Source organism: Anas platyrhynchos, chromosome 4 (genome assembly GCF_047663525.1).
Source record: "Anas platyrhynchos isolate ZD024472 breed Pekin duck chromosome 4, IASCAAS_PekinDuck_T2T, whole genome shotgun sequence".
In the NCBI taxonomy this organism is placed as follows: Eukaryota; Metazoa; Chordata; class Aves; order Anseriformes; family Anatidae; genus Anas; species Anas platyrhynchos.
The window spans coordinates 33,802,960-33,823,688 of record NC_092590.1 but is presented as its reverse complement, the minus strand read 5'-3'; the positions used below and the strand labels follow the sequence as shown (position 1 = coordinate 33,823,688).

Genomic DNA, 20,729 nt, shown 5'->3' with positions numbered 1-20,729 from the left:
CTTCTAACTACAGCTGCAATTGAAAAAGAAAGTGTATAATACATAATCGTGTTCAACTGAAAAAACACAGGTTATATGTTTTCAAAGATGCAATGCAGCATATACAGGGTTTTTGAAAATTAAATTCTTCACATGTTTTATCTGCTAAGAAGCTTGAAGATTCCTGACTGGCTGTTAGAAATCCAAATATCACAATAGTTTACAAATTGTTTCCCACTTAAGTAACATTATATAAAACCAACACTCACAGTTATGTGCAAAACTAGTAAATTGCATGCTCATTTGTATTGTAGCTTATGGTCTGGAATTGTTTAAGTAGGGTCACACTCAAATTAATGTGTGTGATAAAGCTTATTTTATCTCAATAAGAAAGAACTGTTTTTTTAGGGGATGTGAGGTGGTAGAAGTCACTTGAGGGACAATAGCTATCCCAAACCTTGGGTCACGTCACAGGTTACCTTAGCATCCTGAGGATTTACTTTCAGAAGCATGAGTTGCTCTTTCATGTTAGGTTCATGGGCCATTGAAATAACATATCCACCTAATCCCTGCATTTTTTTAAGTCTTTCTCCAACACTCCCTTGAACTACAGCAGAACTAAAGCTGGTATGCATGTTCTAACCATGTGGTATCTACCTAGCTTGAGTGTGTGCCAGCTCCATCAATTGCTAACCATGTGCAGTCTTGCAGTATGGAGATTTTGCATGGGCTCCCTTAATCAAGGTAAACTCTGCCTAGAAATAATTATGTGCAGTAGATGCTAAGTTAATAAAGGGGTGTTGTCCTTTTAAGCGAACAAAGACACAATGAAGTAATAGTGTAATCCTTGTAAACACAGCTAAAACCTCAATAAGCTAGGAAATAATGAAAAGTAATCAGCACTGTGTCAGGATTCTTGATTAATAAATAACTAAAACTCACAGCCTGCTGAATAAGGGTGTTAAGTTTAATGAAATTAGATCTCAGCAATGTGAACTGGTCTCCCATTTAAAATAAAATAAAATAACCATTGCAGGAATTAGTTTGGTAATCCTACTCTGGCCCTCAAAACATGTTACTTTGCATTACCAAACCACTTAATGGTTTGGTAAAAGTTGGTAAAAGTGGTGATTTACAATATATCAGCACAATCTGTAGGTCAGGATAAAAGTGAAACAGCTCTATTGAAAATAAAATTGCTTGCACTAAGTTCCATCTATGATATTCTGGTTGTCTTCTGCTTCGTTAACCACAAGGACAAATCTCATATTAGTTTTCTCTTTTTACATGTTTGAGAGGATGAGGGATGCAGTAAGGGAGGTGGATTAATTGGAAATGCAATCAATTAGAGATTATTTGTCCATTTTCCACTACATTTATTTCCACATCTTGATATTTCCTGCAGTATTGTCACTTATCTTATTTTTGTTTAAAATAAATGTCTTGCATTTCATACATCCAAAGCTATGTTGTTCAAGGACCTTGACAGAAAATTGTCAGTTATAAATAATTGCTCTGTGAAAGTTAGACAGCATCACCTAAATCTCAAAGCACAGCTGAACAGGCAGCATATTTAATGAAACTTTAACAGATCCAGAAATGTGGTTGACATGAACAAACTTTTATGATTAAATTAAGGATTGTTTCTATTCCAAAAACCCAAATTAACTACAGCAAAACAATCCTAATGGCTCCAGCACGCTAAATAGGATTAAAGAAAATGTGTCCTAAAGCTGACAGTGATCATTGATCAAAACTTCAGTCTTTTTAGCCCTAAGGTAACCGAGTCAGATTTCATCACTGTAATCCTTAAGGTAGAAAATAGAAATTGAACTTGCATGGTGATGCAAGCTGGCTATGAAATTAGGAGGCCTTGGCTCACAAAACATGAAAAGTTGGCATGCTCAATGGAAATGATGTTCAAAGTAGCTCACAGTAAGAATGAGAAAAGCAGCTTGTACTTCTCTGGAAGAATAAACGGCATTTCTCTTTTTGCAGCACTCATACTCCATGCGCTAATAAGTGTTAGGTAAAAGAAAGTAAAATATATGATAAAATAGTAATAAAAATAGTGATCCTTTGAAGTTTTAAAATGTTAAGAAAATGTCTATTATGAAATACATGTTTAAAATATATTTCTGTGAGGAAATAAGCATGTAGGAAATAAAATGTTATAATGTTATGCCACGTTTTGCATCATCTTTGCAAAGGAAGATCTAACTAGCTTCAAAAAATAGTGTGTTTGCCTGAAATAAATTAAAATAAAATAAAAATCTAGTAAGAAACCTAACAGTTGAAAAGGATTTGAGTAAATGAATAAAAAAACACCACAATTTATTTTTGATAAGGATTTTTATTGTTGCATTCTTACAATAAAAGTGAAAGTTTTTCAGCTGAATTTCAAAACAGGGAGAAATTCTGTCTTACAAGCACCATAATTGATGCAATAATTCTTTATATTAATTATAAATCCTAGATCTCTTACTCAGCAAGAGAATGAGAATTCAAAATGCATGTCCAGAGGAAGGATTACTGACTGAGAAGGTTTGAGCCATAAGCTCACTGTGTCAGTTCTAATTATACTTTGCTTTTCAAAACAGAAGCAGGGCATTGTTTCAATATGACTCTTCCATGGTTATCGGCTAGGACCTCTAAATAAAGTACTGGATAAGAAAGAAGTCCTAAATACATGAAATAATGCTGAAGTATAGCTTTTCCCTACCCTGTCCACACCTTCCCACAAGAAAAGTGTAGGAAAAGCCCATACAGTATAATGACCGTAGCTACTTTGTCTTTTACAAGATCTCTGCCAGTGAAGCAGATGGGGCACAGGCACTCTGACTTTGCATCCACAGGCACATCCAAGGGTGTGATCACAACTGTGGTGGTTTGCCCCAGCTGTCCTACCTGTTCTCTCACGCTCTCAGTATCATCCCAGTGCTTGTCAGAAGCTTCAGCATTATCAACTATCACAGTTCAACAAAGTTTACATCCGCAGTTAGTATGTTTCAGCATATGTTTAGGAATATTATGACCTCAAAAGCCATCACTGAATCATCCATATGGCCAGATAAAACTCTGAGAGATACATACTGAAAGAATATGGCCTTCTCCAGCTATTTGTCTGACTATGATTGTTTTCTTTTTGAGCTACTTCACTGTATGCAGTTAGATATCATTGAAATACAGAAAGCTCAATGGATACCCAATGCACTGTTGAAAGCTGCCTGAATAGCTAGACCCAAAGGGTGGTGATCAGTGGTACGAAGACTATTTGGAGGCCAGTAACTAGTAGTGTACTCTAAGGGCCAGTACTAGGTCCAATTCTGTTCAATATCTTCATTAACTATCTAGGATGATGGGACTGTGTACCCTCTTACTCTTGACAGAGCACTGGCACAGGCTGCCCAGAGAGGTGGTGGAGTCTCCTTCCTTGGAGATCTTCAGAAACTTCCTGGATGTGTCCTGGGCACCCTGCTCCGGGTGGCCCTGCTTGAGCTGAGAGTTGGACCAGATTGATCCAGAAGACCCTGTCAACCTCAACCATTCTGAGATTCTGGGAATAGTTGGGCTGTGATCCTCTTATGTTTTTTCTAAACTGTTTCAATATGATATGGACTTCTGTCAGCCATCTTCCTCCTCTATGTTTTTGCCTGTTGAAGTTTCCAGTTTAATAATAATAATAATAGTAATAATAGTAATAATAGTAATAGTAATAGTAATAATAATAATAATAATAATAATAATAATAATAATAAATGTTATGTATCTCTAGAGAGGAAAAAAGGGTAACAAAGGTCTTTAAATTAGAATGGCACAATAAAGAAGTGATGATGAGAAACTGACTCAAAACAAGTATGAGATAAGATATGCATTAAAAGTGGCAATTAAACATTCCAATATACTACCATTCAAGACATCTTGAGAATGGGTTGGATAACTGGGGGAGTGGAGGGTTGATATGCTACAGTCCTGGTTGCTGCAGAAGCTGGAGCCTGGTTTGGGCTGCTGTGGTGCATATGCAAGAGCCTTATACCAGCCCTAAGTAATTACTTCCCTTTCCTAGATATTCAGTGCTTTTCCACCAATCCACAGTTGGCACGTGCAGCAGGCATGTGTATTTAGCAGCTAAAGCATGAATTCATTATGTCTTGCCTTGTGGTCAGACATGTGTATTTAGCTGCTAATGATTCCACATGGGAAAGAGGCGTCAAAATGTAAATAGCAGGGAGGGCTGTGTGAAAACAGCCCCTTTATGGGGGGCTGTGTGGTTAAGATGTGTGAGCAGCTAACACCTGAACTGGGATGAAAGGAATAGAGAAAAGTTGGCCTCTGAAAAGTGAAGGTAGCAGGCCAGATTCACTGAACAAATAGATCCCTGACCAAGAATTAATTTAACACCTTGGACTTGCAATTCTGAACCTTGATGGTCTGTCTATACTTACTATTAAAATGTCATTACTGCTGGTTAGGCTTCTTCACTACCATCTATTTTGGAAAACAGCCTCCAAAGTGTTCCATTTCTTGAAATAAATTTAGTAAATTTCCAGTGCTGGAAATTTGCTCATTTATGGGCACTTTTGCCTAAAGAAATATTAGTATTGAATGGGAAGAACAGACCTTCCAGGAGAGGTGAAATTGTAGGAATAGATTTTATTTGCATAGGCTGCCTGCTTGCAGTTCCTGAAGTCTTGTGAATAATTGCAGCCCAACCTGGGTGATGCCTTTTGCTAGAGAATAAAGGGAAGGAATAGATTGAATGGTGGGGTTTAGTGCCGACCTGGGATTCTGTTCAGCTGTCCTAGGTTCCTTTTTGCTCCCCAGCTGAGGATTCATTTGAGGACACAAAACAAAGATGGCATGAGATAATACTGGGGGAGCTATATATAGCTGGAAGGCATTATAAGGAGACATATGTTTCATGGACCCTACCTCCATACCTATCTCTGTCATATAGTTAATTCAGTAGGAAGAGAATGGTGCTTCTAGCTGGGATTTAGCAAGAAGCACTTTGAAAAAATAGAAGCAGACCTTAACAGAGAGGTACTACAATTTCTGTTGTGTTCTGTACCGATTTAGAAATGGACACTAGAGGATAGATGAATTAATATCAGGAAACTGTCACCTCTGGGATATTCTCACTGGTGTCTGGGAAGAGAGTGCCATCGCCGGAGTTCTCGTCATGGGTAAATAAGTCTCTAACTATTTAGTTGCCCATGTTACTGTGTTTTTATTCTGAAAAATTCTTAAACACATTTACTTCCTGCTCTCCTAGTAGGTGCCTATCTCAGAGATTTTATATGTGGTAGCCATATAAAGAAGGTGCATATAAAGATGGTGTATAGTTTTTCCATAGTTTAGAGTGGACTTCAGCTAGGTTTATTTATTTGTTGAGAGGGGCCTTTGATATATTGTATCCAGCCCATTTTTGCTGCCATTAGCCACCTGGCAAAGGAATTGCAAAGGGTTCATCTGAAGTTGAAGTAGTAGAACCAATATACACAGTAGTTAATTAAATTGGCCAAAATACTTTTGGCTGAAGCTTTCAGGGCTTTAGGGAAAGGTCTTATTAATTTTTTCCAATTTACTTTCAGTGATCTGAAAATGATAACCAGCACACTATTCCACTGCCTACTAAAATATTCTATCTGAAAATTTAAAATTGATCTCTGTAAGCAACCACCAGATTGTCTGCCTATGAAAATAAAATATGGGAATCTATTTTCAGTGTGCTCTAATATAAAAAATATTGTTAAAAATAGTTTACTTAATTTTATTTTTTTTTAAATTGCCTACATTTTTACTGTACATTTGCAAAGTTACAACAATGTACTTCTTAAAAGAATTATAAAGCCAAATTGCAGTTGCATTGTATTTTTGTGGAACAGTAAACTTAACTGTAAAAGAAATTAAGACTATAAAAGATGATATCACATAAACACATATGAAAAATATTCAGTTCTCAACAAAAAGAAGAATCCTCTAGTGAAAGGTGACCAAAGCCACAATTATTTGTCTTCACAGATCTGTGCCTGTTGCTACTTTGCTTTCATTTGCTTTCAATATTTCATACCCATCTCAAGGCATTTACTGGAGATTGGATTTATATTTCAAGAAAATGTGTTTTCTGAGAAATTCAAGGAAACTATTTAAATGTTATCCATAAGTAGGATTAATTTAAAAGTGGAGGAACCTGTGCTTTAGTACACATATATAGAGAGGTGTGTAGATGCTTTGATGACTTCTTTACCCAAACATACTGTAGTGCATCATTCCAAGTTTTTCTGGTAGGAAATTCGACTTCCCCATAAATTTTTATTTGAAAATAAACACCAGAGATTGATTTTTATTTTTTATTTTTTCTTTATTTTTCCTAAGAACTCAATCCAGCAAAAACATGGACTAGACTATTTCTGTAAAACACTCTTTTCCTACTGTTTCTTTTAGGATGGTAATTTTGGTGTCACTAAGCATAGCTTTTCAGTGTAATTCTGGACAGAAACTTTCTACATTAGCTCTCTCTTCTTTGCTAAATAACTGAAAGAGTTTAATCCTGTGTTTAGTCTGTAGGGTAAAGTACTTAATCTTGCACTTAAATCTATGTATTTTATATTTTTTTTTTTCTGATACAGAGTTAATGCTCATTGGCATCATTCAGGCCATCTCCAGCCATTTTATGCTTCATTCTTTTATCACAAATTTTAATCTAAATTATTTCACTTTCTAATTTTCCTTAAAATACTATGATAATGTACAATAAGCAGGGATCAAAAATATGAAGCTTGCCAATGGATGATGTTTTGGACAAAATTTTACTTACAGTAATACTACCTGTTATAGGAACTTTTGCTTTTTTGGGCATTACCCTCTATCTTTACCCTACTTGTTTACATGAAATTAACCATTGTAGGTTATTTTAAAGAATTAATGAAATTAAGGGGATAGGCAAAAGACAATCTAAATATACTTAAGAATGAAAATACTAAATTCAAAATAATAACAACAGGTACAGAGCAGGGAAAAGAGAAAGCCTCAAAGTATGCAAGTGCTGCTCAACAACAGCCAAAACACTTGTATGTTATCAACACTGTTTTAGTCACAAATCCAAAACACATCACCATGGCGGCTGCTATGAAACTCCATCCTGGCCATACCCAATTAGATAGTTTGTTGTTAGCTGTTTTCATATTGTTTATTTCTTTGTTTTCATTATTCATTTAATGTTTATAAATTATTTTTTTTTTCTCCAACATCTTTCTAGGAACCTACATTAGAATAGTAAGCTTGTAATTTCAAAGGGGAATTTTCTTCACTTGTTAGTGTTGCTACTTTTGACCTGAAGAAGACTGATATTTGTAATATGGGAGTCCAGATCTTAAATCTCTGCTCTATCTGATACAAAAACAGAGATTTCAGATGCTGGCTGCCTAAATCCCAGATAAAAACTGTTGTTAATTGGTTCCATGATCATTTAAGTTTTCAGGTTTTTTTTTTTTTGCTTTCATCCAGACACTTGACTTTCAATCTGAACTATCCTTTTGAGAATTTTCCATTTCAGGATTAACATGCTTCCATGAAAAGGCTCTGTTTTCAAGAATCAGAATTTCTTGATGTTTAACCAAAAATTCCAGACAAGTTCTAACCCTTTTCCAGCACCACCCATTTTCTACTGATTATAACTTGCCTAAAATCACAGTACAAATATGTGAAGGAGGGCATGCCTACACTGGCAATTGCAGGCAGGTCTGAGCACACTTTGATTGTGCTAGCTGAAGAAGGGCAGAGACACCCAATACAGGGCAGAAACTCCAGCTACCTTAGTGCCATCCTTCACACAGCCTAAAATGACAGCTCAGAGCTCACTGTTAAAGACTACCTATGTAATTCACCAGTAGGAAGAATTTTTCTTAGGGTTAATCCTTGAAGAAGACAAAAGCACCACTTTTCAGACTTGGAAGTTCTGCCCTTGTTTTCAAAAATGGGAAGACCTGATTGTATCCAGAGGTGCAGGAGCAGCTGCCATCAGCTGAAAGGATCTACTGTATGTAATATACTTGTTTCAGTGCCCCAGATTCAGTTGCATAAATGGCACAAAATTTAAATGTTTTGTAAAATGAATTCCCTCAACTGTCAGCTTGCTTCCTAATCTCCCTATTCACTATATAGTATATATTAATTTCCGTTACCTAAGTCACAATGCTACTTAGAACATGGTAGTTGTACATGCATTCTCCACCATCCTCTGTTTGCAAAATGCACCATTACCCCTTCTCCCAATGAACATAAAACCTTCAAGTAGCATTTTTTTTTCATCCATTCCAAGTGGTCACTGGACCGGGGAAAATGGTGTTGCCTCTTATCTGCTTAATGTGTATGTGGAACATGGGAAATGAGTGATTGTTTTCATTGCTTAATTTTTTGCTTAAACAAATTCCACCCCCACTGATCTTAACTGGTAGATAAAGGTGGGTATGCTGCTATACAAGGTAATTGCACAAAATTTCTATCCATAGTAGACCCATAGTATGTGACTTTTTTCGTGCAGATGCACCATGAGTGAGTTCTTCAGATACTGGTCACGGCTTCCAGACATCAGGCAACTTGGCTTGAGCTCAGACCTCAGAAATTCCGGACAGATGCACAGCACTTTATTGTGTGAAGAAAGGAGGCTGATTTCTTAACCACGCCCCTTCCCCTACCCCCATAAATCCATGTCTAACAAAAAGTCATATAATTAACAAGTGGCATGTAGAGTTGCAGAATCAATGAAGCCCCATTGCCTGTGGACTGTTGCCTTCTGGTTGGTTGGCCTTGATTTCTGAGGTACTAAAACCTTGAAGCTTTTCCTATGACATGAATATTTATAAGTGCTGGCATGCAGATTCTTGGGGGTCATAAAAAAATGTGAACTCCTTCTGCAGCCTTTCCCTCAGCCGAAGCTTATATGGTTTCAATCCTCAGTTTGACCATCTATTTCTGCAAAATGTATGTAAACAAAATAATCTTTGAGATCAATGTCTTTTTGTTTAATTTCAGTTGAAATCAGACTGTAAGTGACAAAGCTATTTATGAAACACATGCGTATGTGCTGTGTGTAATCAGAGAGCTTCTGACAGTGTAGCAAACAATACTGCATTTTTCATAAATGTACTTAGTGAAAAGTAGAGTATATTTTTCATAATTCTAGATGTCATCATAGAGAAAATTTTTGACTTAATTTGTGTTTTGACAAGTTCGGATGGAATCATGATTTGTGTCTTAGGAAATAGTGCCAGATGAACTAACTGTCGTGGAACTTCCAAGACACAGAAATAGGGTGACAGGTAATAAAGCAGGAGGTTACATGCTTATGGAGCTGTGAAATTTAGATTAATTTTGAAAATGTTCTGAAGCACACTCTGAAACTTACCTACAAACTAAATATCTGAAGAACATAAGTAATGCTTTGCATTTCTTCCATAACAACTTAGTCTCTTCAAAAAAAAAAAAAATATATATATATATTTGAAAGTAATTTCTTATTATTTTACAATTTTTGTGACTTTCAACCTTACAAAAGAAATTCAGATACTTTGGCTAACAGTTTGAAGATCAAAGAAGCAGCTTTTTACTGAAAAACAATAAATAATTCTGATCGTATACATAATACTGATTAAAGAAGAAAACCTAGTTTTTCTCTGGGATAATATACCTCTGTGATGCATATAAATTGTGGTTGTATTACATGGTTTATCAGAGGCTTTAGAACCTGTAAAATATTATTCTTGGCAGACATCAGTTTCAATGATATTTGCACCAGAGTTTACACAAGTTCTCATAAGAAAGTCATGCTTTCATCCATGGAAAGCTAGAAATAAGACCATCAATGACCCATTCAAAAAATATGGAATATCCAGGAGAATGAGTCCCTGGAAGTGGCACTGCTTACCTGCAACATACTCTCCAGTCACAGAAGCTCATGTTTAGCACAGCTTGCATTGTGCTTTGCTTTAAAATGTGATAACACTGCAACAGCCCCTACTCCCTGCTGATGCTGCCTTGTGAGACTACTCTTTTGCAGGTTTCTGAGAATTTATGGAGAGATCTACTTAGACAGAGCTGAGTTATGCAGCTTCTGCTTCCAGGGCAATTATCTAATTTAGAACCCTCTTTGTATTTGCCACTTCATTGTGTGCTCAGAGTGACTGCAAACAGGCACATATGCACGTACACAGAGGAACAGGAGCTCTGAGACTGCATCCTAGGAAGGAAAAGATCATATTTTAAACTGACAGATACATTTTCTAAATTTTATCCATCCATAGCCTCTGTATTTGTGAATGAAAAGGTTGTTTTGATAGCTGAACTGAATCCTGAGGTACTTTCAATACATTTATTTCACTCCTAAGGTGAAGAACAGAGCAGTGGGAGTTTACGAATGAAGTAAGGGAATACCCACTCTGGTTGCCAACAGCAATAGAAGAGAATGGGTATTTAGGAGAAGAAAGAGTCATTAATTATGTACTTTATATATATATATATATATATATATATATATATATATATATTATTTTATGTTGTAGTATGTATTCTATCCAACCTACTTTCTGACATCGTTGCTCTTTTCGTTTGATCTTTCAGTTCAGCTGAGTTGTATTCCAAAGTTTACAGTCTAGTCATTATTAAAATTCAGGAGTAAAAGGAAAGTGTTGCAGAAGTGCTCATAATCAGGAGCCAGCATTTTCCAGATTGGTATGCCACATCTGTTCTAACTTCTAGTTATGAATAGTAATATCTTGTGATTTTATGAACAGTAGGGAATACTAAGGAGCGTGTGGAAATGCATTTGCTATGCCATAATGTACTTTAATAAGCTACACAAATATGTGCAACTGATGCATCCACAAACTGTATCAGTAACATATTTTTTTTCCTTTTGCAATTTTGAGGAAGTCTTACTGTAATATTTGAAATGAATCTTGCTAGACTTTCATAATCAAAGACACTATGCTTTGTAGTCTATACTAGAGTACAAAAGAACCCTTTGAAGTTCTTTGAGCATGTCTAGATAGAAACAATGAAGCCTATAAGAAGTCTGGATATTACAGATATATAGTAGTTGTCAAAAATATAATATATTTTCTGTGTTAAATAACACAGTCTAAACTTTTGGATAGACCTATGCGGTGCCAGGAGTTGGACTTGATGATCCTTATCCCTTCCAACTCGGAATATCCTATGATTCTATGATTCTAAATCAAGTTCCTGTTGCTTTTATCTAAAATCCAACTCAACATACAAATTATTATTTATTCTGAATAACATTTTCAAAAATCTGAGTTATCCCTTTAAATACATATAAAAATACCTTCAGTTTCCTGAAGATATATGTAAGAAAGACCTGTAGAAACAATTAAACAAATTTCCAATAAATGAGCCTGCAACTCCTGAATACATTAAAAATGCACTTAGTCTCATGTGATATATCATTTGGTTTTCCAAAAATGATCCAGTTTATAATAAGGTACTATTGAAATATTCCTGCCCAAGAAGTGTCAGAAAAGCATTAGCATTACTAGGCAGCCACACGGTCTCAAAATAAGCATAGTGTAGATATACCTCATTTAACAGAGTCCTTTAGCCTGACTGTTTCATTAATCAAAACCTGAAATTTAGCCTGAATAAGAACTGGTGTTGTGGAATTCCTATATCAGCTATGACTCTGCAATATACTTGTTTGGAAAACACTGCGTTGTCCTACACTATATCTTTGTTTTCCTTGATGGATTTTCATTCAGGCTACTGCAACTATTTGCATATTACATTGACCAGGCAGATGTTTCCATGCTTAGTTGCAGCAAAACAAAGCCCTTCAAACACTTCAGAGCTTCTTCAGAGCTTACTGAAAATTTTGGAAAAAAAAAGAAGAAAAAAAAAAAAAAAGAGTGGACTACAAAACATATTTGCAGTGTGTGCATATATAAAGTCTTAGAAAAGTGAAAATTAATGATTTAATACCTTTGAATATTTTTATTCCATCTTGAATACTTGAATATTTTCAAGTATTTTCTAACTTAAAATTTCAAAATAAGAGATTTACTTGTGTCAGCTCTTTTTAATCGTCAGATTCAAGTTAACTAGCATGAGATTAATTATAGTTCCCAAGTCCACCAGACTATTTTTCCTATATGTGATGAGCATGGAATATTGTCACTAAGATCTCTACGAATCTGACTCACTAACATCTTTAGGAATCTGACCTAATAGTTTGATACTTTTTTGGCAGTTTATCATGTGAAGTGTGTAAAATTTAAAACATTCACACTAAAAATAATCCCTTAAAATATTTTTTCAAATTATTTCAGAGCCTGATAACTATGAGAAGAAATAGCCAACTTTTTCAATCCTTTCACAACAAAAGTAATAGAATGATAATGTTAGGCCCTACTTCTCAAGGAAAAAGTAATACATCTTAATTAAACAGCATAGAGATGAGCAAATAATGGTGAAGTTTTGCCAGAAAAGGGTTCATCTGAACAACAGGTGTGGCATAGCCCAGTGTATAGTAATGAAATATTCTGCTTAGCTGATACAGAACTTGTGAGGAGCTCAATTGAGTAAAAATGTCCCCAGATTAATAATTAGATTATTATGGATAGCAAAGTCTCTCCTGTGAGGAAAGGCTGAGAGAGCTGGGACTTTTTAGCATGGAGAAGAGAAAACCTGGGGGGGATATTATCAATGTCTATAAATACCTAAAGGGAGGGTGTACAGAAGATGGAGCCAGGCAATTTTCAGTGGTGTCCAGTGCCAGAAAAAGAAGCACTGGGCACAAGCTGTAACAGAAGAGGTTCCGTCTGAACACCAGACAGCACTTCAGTACTGTGCGGGTGATGGAGCACTGGCACAAGCTGCCCAGAGAGGTGGTGGAGTCTCCTCCTTGGAGATTCTCAAAAGCCACCTGGAAGTGGTCCTGGGCACCCTACTCTACAGGGCCTTGCTTGAGCAGGGGTTGGACCAGGTGAACCCAGAGGACCATGCCAACATCAGCCATTTTGTAGTTTTTCCACTTTCGGTCACTGTCAGTGAGAATATAGACTAAGTAGATCTTTGGTGTGACTCTTGTTTTTATGGTATTTTCTACTATTTTTTCTGTAATTGGAATTGTATTCCATTGCATTGTTGAAGACTCTATGCTGAAGGGACTGTGCATGTGTTTTCCAAATGCCTAGCATAAAGGGGTACAAGTCTTTGGTAACTCATAGGTGCTGCCCTATAAAAATAACAATAACATGATTAATAACATACGCTATGCATTTTTCCTCTTCTAAAGTAAACCTGTGGGGTTTTTATTTATCAATGCAAGGAAATAAAAAAGAGCTTCCATTCAAGCAATGGGATTGGAATTCAAGGGTAAACTTGGACATTGAATCAATGTTCATGTAAGCATGTGATCTGCAAGTTTATTGAATCTAATATAAACTAGGAGATTTGGGCTCCACCCTAATACCTCAATCTACACACAACTTTTAGTATTGTAATTTTAGCAGGCCCAGGTCCTTCAACCAGATCACAATGCGCTAATGTTCTCTGTGCAATCTTCAATTAATATGGTTTTTGTGTATTTTTTTTGTTTGTTTCTTTGAAAAATTACAAAATTACTCAAAAGTTAAATGAGATATGTACTTCAGTAACATGGCTATGAATTTGGATTTCAGTTTAAGCATGTTTTGATAACATTCTATGATAAAGCAGTCTGTTTCCAACTCAGGGAAATTCCTGTGCAGTTGGAAAGATATGCCAGTGAAATGTTTCTCACACCTTTCTTATGCCTCAGCTAGTGGTTGAAGGTGCAGGACATCTAGGACATGCTAGACATCTGGTAGGACTCAGAAAAGCTGCTCCTTTGGTACACTGTTATGTAACACTGACGTGTTCATAAGAAATTTGCTCTTTTTCCCCTGATGATTTCATCAACTAAATCAAAGTTTCAGATGACATGGCCCCTTAAACTTATGATACATGATTACGTTACTTAAATAATTCAATATTGTTGACATGAGATGAGATGAATTGTTTTATGGATTAATAGATGGGTGACCTTCATGTTTATCATAATGAAATAGAAATGAATTGCCATTTTGTTTGATCATCTTGACCATTCTTCTAGAATATGTTCTATTATTTTCGTGCCATAACTCTTAATTGACCTATATTCTCCTTTTCAAAATCTTCTTGCTTAAGAAAATAGATGTAAGGTTTCTCTTACCAGGCTAGCAAATGAAGTGTAATAGCCTGTAGTAATTTTTAACATTAATTTCAGTCACTTTCTAGCTGCCTGCTTTTAAAAGTTATATGGCTTATCAACATATATGGTACATCAGTGTCTAAATTTCAGTCTTTACCAAGGACTCTTATAACAGATGTCACTACTGTCACTAATGCCCTTCATACTTGTGATAGCTAATAAATAGTGGAATTTCTTCTTTAAGGACTTATAACATTATGTTTGTGCCTACATTGTAGAGCATATTTCTATTAAAATTAAAGTGGCCATCTATCAGAAAAGAATTTAAGTATTTCCTGTGTTCTTTACCTTATAATAATTGTATATATATATATATATATATATATAAAATAAATAAATAAAGTAAATTGGTTGATTTTGCTTCATGTTTAAATTGGTATAAAGAACTTCAAACAAAATTTTTGTATCATCTTCTGGTAATAGTCATGCTGCAGAACAAAATATATCCCAAAGTTACAGGGCTTATACCTGGGCTTTTATACATTATGTTTTGAATTCTCACATTTATTTAATATTTTACAGTTCTGTGGGGCAAAATAATTATTCCAAAATATTTACTTGCTAGTAAATCTTCTTTCAGACTTCTGTCGTAAATGCAAGAGCAGAACTTCCTGCAATCTGAAGGCACTGGACACTGTTTTTATTCTCCTCCTTAAGGCCAGAAGCTTGTGTTTTGGCATTCAATTAAAAATAGAACAAAGTGGACTGCTCTGAAGAACTGCAGCCAGTGTCTGCTATTTGCCTAAGTTGTGTTAGCTCTTGGCAGTGAATAAAAGCTCCAGGAATGGCACAGCTCTTTGAATCAAAAAAGATCTCTCAGCACACTAAAAACAGTGGGGTTTTCCCGCCTGGCATCCCTGCTAGACCTGCAAAGTCACTGGACAGGCACTGCAACCTGTGAAGCAAAGCAGTCTTAAACACAGAAGTTAAAAATCCTGCCTTCTCTGATATGCATGGCAAAAATCCCAATGGAGACAGGATTTCACCATGTTTATCCAGGCTCCAAGATACTCCTTTATGTTTACAGGATCCCACTATGCAAAGAACTTCTATAAAAGTTTCTTTGACAGCAATTTCCCATCTACCAGCATAAAAGCTGATCCTGGCTTGTTTTGGCACAAATGTTAGCAGCCAGAAAAAGCAAGGGTTGCACTCACCAAACCAAGACTAGAGAAGCATGAACATAGAAAATAACACCATTTAACCACCTCTCCTAGCACGGGCTTTCATAAAAAAGCTTATCCAGCTTATCCAAAGATCTGGACAATTTCTTCTAAAAAGCTTCTAAGAATTGAGAAATACTTCTCCAATATGCTATGTGTTAGAGAATTCATGCAAGTGTGGGGTGATATAAATGTTTTGTTAACACTCATTTAGGATTACCTTACATTACTCATAATTGGCAAAAACACAGGCAAGTCACGTGGTCATCCTAAATGCACACCAAGAGAGTGTTCATGCTACAATGCACCAGTAAGGCCATCAGCGAGGCAAATACAAAATAGTTGACAAGAATGACTAGCTTCTGGAATGTAACTCTGGCTCCTGATATCTATTAATTTCTGCACTCTGCAAGGGCTGGCATGTTTGTGAAGCAGACCGGCATACCACAGGAAAAAAAAAAAAATGACATTTTCTTTTGTTTGTATGACATGAAGATGAAAATTTGATTTGAGGCTATTTAAGTCTAATCAGCAAGTAAATACGACAGGCAGGCTTAGCAAACTTCTGAGCATAGGAAAAATGAAAAACAAGATGCACAATTCTGTAACCTAATGGTATGCTTATGTATCAGCCAAAAGCCTCAACAAAGCCTCAAGTCACAGAAAAACAATTTTAATAAAACTGTTTATTCTAGACTGTTGAATTAACTAGGACATAGTAAGCAAATCTAGTATGTGAAGTTATGAGGCTTGCGATACAGCTCTTTTATGTTCAAAAGAACCCAATGGTAAATGTGAATCTGTAAACAATTATGGAGAGGAGGAGTGCTCTAACAAACCTTTTCCTTTCTACAGCCCTTCTAAACTCCACACCCACTTCTTCTGCTGACATGTTGAACACCTGTGTGAGATGGTGCTTTTGAAAATGGGTACCAGAATAATATTGGTATGTTGATCTTTTTTCTTTAGTGACTCCCTCTTTTGCTGCATACTTACCTTTCTTGGCACATTTGGATGTCCTGCTTTGAGTCATGAGTATATTTTTTCTGAATAATCTCATGCACAGTTGCTCAGATTTTTTATGAGCCTGCCACAATTTTGTCCCAAACAGCATAGCTGCTAATGTATGAAAGAGAGGCTGAAAGGGATAGACCTGCAATTTGTTTGTGGCTGAAAGGAAAATAAAAAATGAAATAGATTATAGTAGTTTATTGTTTTACTGTGGCTAGATGATTAATCCTGCAAGAAAAGGGAATAAACTGAATGTCATAAATGCAATTGTGACTAGATGTTGGAAAATGAGAACATTCTGTGACAAAAAGCTAAAACATTAATTCTCAGGAATGATATTACTTGTGATTTTCTCTTGTCCTCACATACATAGGATTCCTTTCTTGCTTTTTCACTCTCAGTTATTTATGATTTTCTCACCTTTATAATCTTGCCTATAATCTTGCCTATTTCATATGAAGATCATCTTCTGACTGGTAGGTTCTGTAACAATGACATTGGCAACACTTTATGAAAGTAAAGTAGTTCCAGAATACTTCACTTTACAGAAATGTAACACCTTTGAAATTCAGACACTGCTGGGGGTGAGGACAAGAGTCAGGACAATGATCAAAATTCTAGACAGAGGCAAAGGGCAAACCATTATTGCTACTAAGGGTCCCACTGCATTATTAATGCTCATGCAAAAATTAGAAAACAGATTTATTTTTTTTTTATGCTCTCATTGTGCAAGATTAGGCACAATTACATTGAAAACATTCAGTTTGTTTCCTTTGAATGATGAAGATTCTGAGTGGCTGAATCAGCAAGAACATTTGAACCTGTGGTGCCAGTCTAAGCTTGCTGTATTAAGATGCCTCTTTCCTGATTATTTTTACCTTTGTTATAAAAGTTTTATTTCATAAATGTGCAAAACTAGCTGTACTCTATGACCTGTCCCAAGTTGTAGGATACAAGATGCATAAACAGATTGACTGAAGAACTCCATTGGTGCAAACAGGAATTCACATGTTTTATAATTACAGGATTCAAGGAAAGCAAACAAAAACTACCATGTACTGCAATCTTATTATGTATTTACCATATTTATAGGTAACTTGATTTTCAAAATGTATTGGTTCAGTAGAAGTTTAAACAGTGAGTTAGTGTTTATTTAGATTGACCTAAGCAGACTGGGACACATTTCCTATAACTCTGAATCTCAACTATGTAGACACTTGCGTTTGAATTAATTATATTCATCCACTGTTTTAGGAGAGAGGAGGAAACTTTCAAGGCATAATTTCTCTCATCTATTTTAAATGCTTGTTTTAAGAGGAGAAGAATCATACTCTGCTGATGATAGAGGTGAATCACACAGAATCAGATTTAGATAGACGGATGATACCTTCTGCAAAATGTCAGAGAAACAAAGTATCTGATTGCTCAAGGGAAGAAGCAGAAGACTTAAAAATGGAGTGCCCTCTCCTTTAAGAAAACCTTCAGTATTTTAACACAACTTTTAGCAGTAACTATGCAGCATTTATCTTGGGGTACACACTTTCACAGAAGCTCAGCGATGGGGATACTTACTAACATGAGACAGGGATCCAGTTTCAGTTTACATTTTCTGAATTAGAATAAGAGTTTGATGGTATGTCTTTCGTGCTCTAAGAAATGTCACAAACATCAAGTAGTTTGGGAGGATTATTTCTCAGTCTGGTGGTTTAAACATCTCTTTTCCATGGTCTTATTCAGCATCATGGTCATAGGACCAAAAAATCAAATTCTCACATTTTGATGGTGTGTGTGTTTGTGCATGTCTGTCTCTATCTCCTTTCCTAATCATTCAATGTCTGATTTAGCTTGGACAAGGCAGGGATGATAAGGGCAGGATGAATGGCTAAAACAATGAGTTTTTGAATAAAATAAGAAATAAAGTCTCTTCTAAATCTAGTTTCAGCCCAAACTTTTTTTTTTTTTTTTTTTTTTTTTTTTTTTTTTCTTTATGAAGGTCTTGCCTAGTGAGTATGCTTTCAGAGCATCTTCAGGACATGACAGAACAGATGAGTGCAGAAATCTGTTCAGGTGAATCTCAGCATGACAGAATTTGAGAGGAATTGCAAATGCCCAACAGCATATAAAGCAAGTGTTATTTTAGACAAATACACACATTCTGGATCACAGTGAATTTGAGCATTTATTCTTCAGAGTTCCTATTCTCCAAAACATCAACTAACATGATTGCAATTTTCCCTCTGTCAGAGGAGGCAGTTTTTTCATTGCCTTCTTCACAGATATGTTGGTGTTAGATTACTGATAGCTGTTTTAATCACAGTAGGTTACTAACCAAATTACCTTATACAGAATTCAACTATTCTGTTTTATATTCTCAAATATAACTGCATAAAGCAGTAAAATATGCCAATTATAAGGGAAAATCATGTGGTACATATATTAAGAAGTGGCACTTTAAAATTTTCATGTATGAAAATCAATGACAAAGTAATATGGATTTTACTGGGAAAAGAAACAAGCCAAAATGACAATTCTTCACCTTTAAACCTGATTTCTGAAGATCGGATCTGGAAGACTAATATGTTACTTAATATGTTCATTAGTAGTAAAATTGTAATTTCACTTTGAGGAGCCTTGTGACAGTAAGCAGCTAATTCAGCACATTGGAAACAATCAGCAAATAATTGAGTAGAGAATTGACAGGTTATTGAGAGTTGACATTATAAGAATCCTGTGATATTTTACTTCTACTTTAGGTGGTGTGACTTATAGAAGCTAAGGTGCAAGTTAGAAAATACGGAAACAGTAACATTTTCATACTCTTTATTAACATCAAAAGAGTGTTTTAGGATTAGCAGCAGCCTACGGAAATTCATCAAAATAATAATTATTTTTTTTTTTAGTAGAGCTCTTATCATTATTGCAATTAATTTCAGTTTTGTTTTACTCTTTGAAGGAGAAATATGATTATTATTCATCATTCAGAACAACCCAATATGCAAACTAATCAGAGTCAAGAGTCCTTTCATGAGTGCATATGCATTCTAGTTAGGTGGTGAGAGTGACACCTCTTTCTATAATCCAGATTTTATTTCATTTATTTTTGAATCTTTGCTTTTCTGTAGTTAAGGCTAAGTTGTGGCAAAGTTTGTGTCTTTAAGGAAGCCTCTTTGATTTTGAAGTTCAGTGCACTGAGAAATGAATGATAAATTACTGATTTAAAGGCAAAGTTTCAGTTTTTAGAATAAGCAGCTTTGTTTTCTAAACACAAGCTCTTTTGGTGTGCTCAGAAAAGTAAAAATACCTCAGATAACTACTACTTTTCATTTCCCCCTTTTCTATTGTGGTGTCCTTAGAGACACTACATTATTTCAGTTCTTTTTGGGGGACTTTATAGTGAAAAACAACCCTGGCAGAGGGCAGTGTAACACTGGCATAGCTGCATGCCATATTTTTTCCATTTTGCACAAGAGAATGAATATAATTTAAAAGGTTTATCAGACACTGGGTAAAGTGCCAAATCCCAGACAAGCCTTTTCTGAAGTCTGCACGTGCCAGGAAGGTAATGGATAATGGATTGGTAGTAAACTGTCATGCCAGGGGAAAATACTGGCTTGACACAGAAGTCCCAAAAGGAAAAAGAAAAGCTGTAGCTTAGGAAGGCTATTGCCAACAAGCAATGAGATCAAGTAAGTGAATGCAGCTGCCAAGCAGCAATGTTTGTGACATTTTAATGGGTGTGAGTCTGTTTTTCTAATTCTAGCTTTCCTAACTGAACAATATACCAATGCTAATTTCTCCAATCAGGCATCTTGAGTTGCCTTCTCAGTGATCCTGTGATCACTAAACAGAAATCATAGGAAAGGCAAGGATGAGATTTCATTGTTGTGATTTCTCACAGGGCTGGATAAAACACAGAGGTCTTACACAGAAGGAAAAATTCATTCTCCCCCCCCCCACCCCAGGATAATTTTTTCATAGAGAGCTACAGTTACATTCATGCTCATTCTTTATGTAACACAATCCATATTTTCATATTTCAGGTATGAAACTTATTTCGTATTTGAAGTATGTTTACCATGCCACAAAATAGTGCTGATCCTTCTGCTGAACTAGAATTAACTGTGTCTTTAGGTTGCTATTCTGTGACCAGAGAGAAATTACATAGGTTTTTGGCTGATGTGTTATAGCCCTACATTAAAAAGCTAAAAAAAAAATAAAATAAATTAAACAGTGGAAAGACACAGACATATAAACTTTTAATATGGCAGTAATCTTTTTATTTATTATAG

At 35.6% G+C, this 20,729-nt stretch overlaps 1 long non-coding RNA gene across 11 annotated transcripts in view; it reads left to right on the top strand.

Annotated features, from left to right (window-relative positions):
• Window positions 1-20,729, top strand: part of LOC106016054 (uncharacterized) — a 270,464-nt gene that overhangs the window by 172,259 nt on the left and 77,476 nt on the right. For all 11 annotated transcript variants that reach the window (XR_003496990.3, XR_011809047.1, XR_011809045.1 and 8 more), the window contains exon 5: window positions 16,285-16,375. This is a non-coding gene — a long non-coding RNA (uncharacterized lncRNA). The remainder of the gene's footprint in view (window positions 1-16,284; window positions 16,376-20,729) is intronic.